A 6,749-nucleotide genomic window follows, 5' to 3' on the forward strand; every position below is an offset into this window, starting at 1 on the left:
ATGCAGCATTCAGTCGACCATCCTCGGTTAATTTAATAATAATTGTGAAACATTAAAGTTATTATTTTTAGATAAAACTATTTCTAAGTATATTCATGTCACCAAATAATTGATTGAAACACACTGTTTTGCAATGGTCTACAGTATCCTCAGCAGCACTCTGTAGGGTAGCACCATGGTGTAGCCGGAGGACAGCAAGCTGCTTTGTAAATGACATCGCCGAATTCAAGAATCGGTAGGATGGTCAGTTTTACGAGGGTATGTTTTGGCAGCATGAGTGAAGGATGCTTTTTTGCGAAATAGGAAGCCGATTCTAGATTCAATTTTGGATTGGAGATGCTTAGTGTGAGTCTGGAAGGAGAGTTTACAGTCTAACCAGATACCTAGGTATTTGTAGTTGTCGTGGTAAACATTAAGTGTTGGACCACCACGAGCTGCCAGAACAGCTTCAATGAGCCTTGACATTAGATTCTAAGTGGCTGGAACTCTATTAGAGGGATTCGAAACCATTCTTCCTCGAGAAATTCCATAATTTGGTGTTTTGTTGATGGTGGTGGGAAACACTGTCTCAGGCTCCTCCCCAGAAGCTCCCATAAGGGGTTAAATTGGGTTTAGATCTGGTGACTAAGATGGCCATGGCATACGGTTTAGATCGTTTTCATGATCATAAAACCCTTCAGGGACCACTTGTGCCCTGTGGATGGGGTATTGTCATCCTATGGGCTGGGGGCATAGCAATGGTGGCCAAAATAATGGGCAACTGGGCCTGCCCAGCATTTTAGTAGATTACTTTAAGTGTGATGGGATGTGAATTGCTCAGGAACCACACCTGTGTGGAAGCACCTGCTTTCAATATACTTTGCCTCAATTTACTTTAACGCTAAATTGTAATTATTTCACCTCTATGGCCTATTTATTGCCTACCTCCCTACTCTTCTACATTTGCACACACTGTACATAGAATTTTCAATTTTTTTTCTATTGTGTTATTGACTGTATGTTTGTTTATGAGTAACCTTGTTGTTTTTGTCGCACTGTTTTGCTTTATCTTGGCCAGGTCGCAGTTGTAAATGAGAACTTGTTCTCAACTGGCCTACCTTGTGAAATAAAAATAAAAAGTGTTTCCATTATTTTGGCAGTTACCTGTACATATACACTACCAGTCAAACGTTTTAGAACACCTCATTGAAGGGTTTTTCTTTATTTTGACTTTTTTCTACATTGTAGAATAATAGTGAAGACATCAAAACTATGAAATAACACATGGAATCATGTAGTAACCAAAAAAGTGTTAAACAAATCAAAATATATTTTAAATTTGAGATTCTTCAAATAGCCACCCTTTGCCTTGATGACAGCTTTGCACACTTTGCAGTCTCTCAACCAGCTTCATGAGGTAGTCACCTGGAATGCATTTCAATTGACAGGTGTGCCTTGTTAAAAGTAAATTTGTGGAATTTCTTTCCTTCTTAATGCGTTTGAGCCAACCAGTTGTGTTGTGACAAGGTAGGGGGGTATACAGAAGATAGCCCTATTTGGTAAAAGACCAAGTCCATATTATGGCAAGAACAGCTCAAATAAGCGAAGAGAAATTACAGTCCATTATTTTACGACATGAAGGTCAGTCAATCTGGGAAATGTTGAGTGTCTTCAAGTGCAGTCTCAAAAGCCCCCGTGTCATCGATGGCCAGCCAGCGTACACGGTGAGACGCCTCCTGAGGGTTCGACTACGGGGCAAGGGTTTCCAGTACCTGGTTGACTGTGAGGGTTATGGCCCGGAGGAGAAATGCTGGGTTCTCGCTCAAGACATCCTGGACCCGGGCCTCATCGCCGACTTTCACCCCCAACACCCCAGTCAACCAGGTATCTGCCAGGAGGAACGCCAGGTGGAGTCCCTAGAGGGGGGAGGTACTGTCACGCCTTGATCTGTTTCACCTATCTTTGTGATTGTCTCCACCCCCCCCCCCCCCCCCTCCAGGTGTTGCCCATCTTCCCCATTATCCCCTGTGTATTTATACCTGTATTTTCTGTCTGTTGACAGTTCTTGTTTGTTCAAGCCTACCAGCATTTTGTCTCAGCTCCTGCCTTTTCTCTTTCTCATCCTCCTGGTTTTTGACCCTTGCCTGTCCTGACCCTGTACCTGCCCGCCTGACCACTCTGCCTGAGCCTGCCTGCCGTCCTTTACCTTTGTTCCACCTCTGGATTTCCGACCTCCGCGTGACCTGAACCTGCCTACCGTCCTGTACCTTGGCCTCTACTCTGCATTATCGACCCCTGCCTGCCTTGACCTGTCATTTGCCTTCCCCTGTTACAATAAACATGGTTACTTCACACAGTCTGCACTTGGGTCTTACCTTGGTACCTGATAGAGCGACGGTTGCTGATAATGGGCCTATGTAGGTATTCCATTAAAAAAATCTGCCGTTTCCAGCTACAACGGTCATTAACAATGTCTACATTGTATTTCTGATCAATTTGTTTTTTTAATGGACAAAAAAGTTGCTTTTCTTTCAAAAACAAGGACATTTCTAAGTGACCTCAAACGTTGAACGGTAGTGTGTGTTTTCTCAACAACAGGTTATGGTCAATGTCAGACTAGTGGAATGACTTTAGCTTCTCTCCAGGCCTGAGGACCAACACCTTCCTCTAGACTCAGATGAAAGACAGGAGTGGCCATAGTCAGCTACCATCCTCAGTAGCCTCCCGTTTAAGTTGTCAATGCCAGGAGGATTGTTATTGATCAAAAACAATACTTTTTACACCTGTCCCAAAATAACTTTACAAAGTTCAAACTTACAATGCTTTTCTTTCATTCGTTTTTTTTTATGCATGAATACGATGGCTCACTATTCGTTGTTAGCATTCCTGCTTAAGTTTGCCCACTTTGCCAATGAAGTAATAATACAAATAATTGGCAACATCAAAAGGTTTTGTGATGAGTAAGCCATCGATGAAATATGTAGTTGAATTGGTCTTTCTGCCCATAATTTCATTTAAAGTACTCAAGTTTTTTTCTCCAGGATCCTTTATATCATTGATCTTGGCTTCATAATAAAGTTTCTTGCTCTTAATTTCTCAATTTGCAGTAAGTCAGCCAGTCAGATGTGTAGCCAGACCTTTTAGCCACTCCTTCTGCCCCATCTCTTTCAACCATACAGTTTTTCAATTCCTCATCAATCCATGAAGCCTTAACAGTTCTAACAGTCAGTTTCTTAACAGGTGGCATGTATGTAAAGAATTGGAAGAAGCTATGTCATAAATTCATCAAGTGCAGCGTCTGGATGCTCCTTATTAATCACATCAGACCAACGTCGGCCACAAGAGTCACAGCAAAAACTTTTTGTATGATTCTATTTTAGGCCCAGCTTTTGAATCCTTGGTTCTCCTAGATGTAGCATCCAATTACTGCATCCAATGGGTACGGAAACCACTTTAGAACAGAGTTCTACAGTATTAGTTAAAATGTGATCAATACATGTGGGTGATCTTGTTCCTGTAGTGTTTGCAAACACCCAGGTAGGTTGATTAATAACCTGAACCAGTTTACAGGCACTGGTTACAGTGAGAAGCTTCCTCTTGAGCGGAAAGCTTGATGAAAACCAGTCAATATTCATGTCCGCAAGAAAGTAGACCTCTCTGTTTACATTGCACACACTATCAACCATTTCACACATTATTTAGATACTGACTGTTAGAACTTTGTGGCCTATAGCAACACCCCAAAAGAATAGGCTTTAGATGAGGAAAGTGAACCTGCAGCCACAGTACTTCAATAACACTTGACATGAGATCTTCTCTAAGAATTACTGGGATATGGCTCTGAATATATTCTATATACAAAAGTATGTGGACACCCTGTCAAATTAATGGATTCGGCTATTTCAGCCACACCCGTTGCTGACAGGTGTATAAAATTGAGCACACAGCCATGCAATCTCCATAGACGAACATTGGCAGTAGAATGGCCTTACTGAAGAGGTCAGTGACTTTCAATGTGGCACCGTCATAGGATGCCACCTTTCCAACAAGTAAGTTTGTCAAATTTCTGCCCAGCTTCAGCTGCCCTGGTCAGCTGTAAGTGCTGTTATTGTGAAGTGGAAATGTCTAGGAGCAACTAAGCCGTGAAGTGGTAGGCCACACAAGCTCACATAACGGGACCGCCAGGTGCTGAAGCACGTAGCGAGTAAAAATCATCTGTCCTCGGTTGCAACACTTCCTACCTAGTTCCAAACTGCCTCTGGAAGCAATGTCAGCGCAATAACTATTTGTCGGGAGCCTTCATGAAATGGATTTCCATGGCCGAGCAGCCGCACACAAGCCTAAGATAACCATGCGCAATGCCAAGCGTTGGCTGGAGTGGTGTAAAGCTTGCGGCCATTCGACTTGTTTTTTGAGATCGGTGTGGAAGAACTTGACTGGCCTGCACAGAGTCCTGACCTCAACCCCATTGAACGCCATTGGGATGAATTGGAACGCCGACTGCGAGCCAGGCCTAATCGCCCAACATCAGTGCCTGACCTCACTAATGCTCTTGTGGCTGAATAGAAGAAAGTCCCCGCAACAATGTTCCAACATCTAGTGGAAAGCCTTCCTAGAAGAGTGGAGGCTGTTATAGCAGCAAAGGGGGGACCAACTCCAAATTAATGCCCATGATTTTTGAATGAGATGTTTGACAAGCAGGTGTTCAATACTCTTGGTCATGTAGTGTGTGAATATATAGCAACACCTCCCCCATAAGCATTCCTGTCACTTCTACAGATGTTATGTCCTTGTACTGCTACTGTTTTATCATCAAAGGAATGATCTAAGTGAGTCTCAGAAATGGCTAATATATTTATGTTTTCTGATGTTAGCAAGTTATGGATTTCATTAACCTCATTTTTAAGTCTACATAAATTAATATGGGCTATTTTCAGCCCTTTCCTGGGTAACTTCTCAGAGATAGACAGAATATGGAAAATAACAAACAAGTGTGTGTGTGCTGCGGGGTTAAAGCTACGAACCCATACGCTTGGCTCTCTTATCCCTTCCAGGCTTTTGGGAGGGAGGGCGGACAAAGAGCCTTTTATATCGGACGTAAGCAATGTCCCCACACGTTTTGGCAGCTTTCATGGCCGGGATAAGTTATTTTCTTTTCTGGCGCACAGTTTCAGGATAGTCCTTGTTGAGGAAGATGTACGTTCCCCTCAAGTTCTTGACTCTTTCCAGAACCTCTACCTTGTCCTTGAACCTCAGGAACAGCTACTATCGGCCTGGGCCTGTCACCTGGGCCGGTGGTGGCTTTTCCTGTGGGCGCTCTCCATCTCAATCTTCCTGTGATCTATCTTCAGTTTCTCCAAGATAATTTCCCTCACTTTGTCCTCCATCCAAGTATTGTGGAGATTCTGCAATTCCGTCTACATCAATGATGTTCTGCCTTGATTGTCCCTCGAGATAATCTGATTTCTCTGTCATTGTTATCATGGATTCACATACAGAATTAATGTACTCTCTAAATGACTTAAAGATTGTTGTTATCTTGCTGTTTTCAGTGGCCATGATGGTGAGCATTTACCCACTGAAGTCGGTTACGACGCCAAACTGCAATCAGGTCAAGACCCTGGTGAGGACGACAAGCATGCAGATGAGCTTCCCTGAGACGGTTTCTGACAGTTTGTGCAGAAATTCTTCGGTTGTGCAAACCCACAGTTTAATCAAATGTTCGGGTGGCTGGGCTCAGACACTCCCCCAGGTGAAGAAGCCAGATGTGGCTTCTTCAGCCAGATGAGCCAGATGTGCTCACCAGGTCCTGGGCTGGCGTGGTTACACGTGGTCTGCATTTGTGAGGCCCATTGGACGTACTGCCAAATTCTCTAAAACGACGTTGGAGGCGGCAACAGCTCTGGTGGACATTCCTGCAGTCAGCATGCCAATTGCATGCTTCCTCAAAACTGTGACAAAACTGCACATTTTAGAGTGGCCTTTTATTGTCCCCAGCACAAGGTTCACCTGCGTAATAATCATTCTGTTTAATCAGCTTCTTCATATCTCACACCTGTCAGGTGGATGGATTATCTTGGCGAAGGAGAAATGCTCACTAACAGGGATGTAAACAAATTTGTGCACCAAATTTGAGAGCAATACGCTTTTTGTGCATGTGGAAAATGTCTGGGATCTTTAATTTCAGCTCATGAAACATGGGACCAACACTTTACATGTTGGCTTTATATTTATGTTCAGCGTTATAGCCAGTACAGCATGCACAACAGACAGCCTGACTCATAAACAGTCACTAGTTTGTCATTACCACTAGATGGCACTGTGCACAAGATGTTAGAACAAGGAGAATTGTTGGCTTGGATACCGGTATACAGTAATAGGCTGCAGGCCGATTCCTTCAACTGAGAGAGCTTATATTTGAAGTGTTCCCTGGAGATAAAACGTATTAGGAACATACACCATGTTCAGATTTTGTCATCGATTCAAAAGTGTTTAGATTTTTCCATGACTGTTTTCACCATTTATGTAACATGAGGCTGATGGACAATGAATGAATATAATATTATTCCCAGTAGCACTGTGGGGTGAATGGTATGGCTATCATCAGAGGTCTGAAGGGTTCAATGTTAGGGAACTGGCCTGAGGACAGGACCAGAGGTGGTCAGCCAACGACGTCTGTGATTTCTGCTGGCCCCAGATCTGCCGCTTGGCTGCCTCCACTCAACTTACTGTCACACATAATATCCTAATGTCACGACACAGCCCCACAA

Source organism: Salvelinus sp. IW2-2015, linkage group LG18, assembly GCF_002910315.2.
Source record: "Salvelinus sp. IW2-2015 linkage group LG18, ASM291031v2, whole genome shotgun sequence".
Taxonomy (NCBI): Eukaryota; Metazoa; Chordata; class Actinopteri; order Salmoniformes; family Salmonidae; genus Salvelinus; species Salvelinus sp. IW2-2015.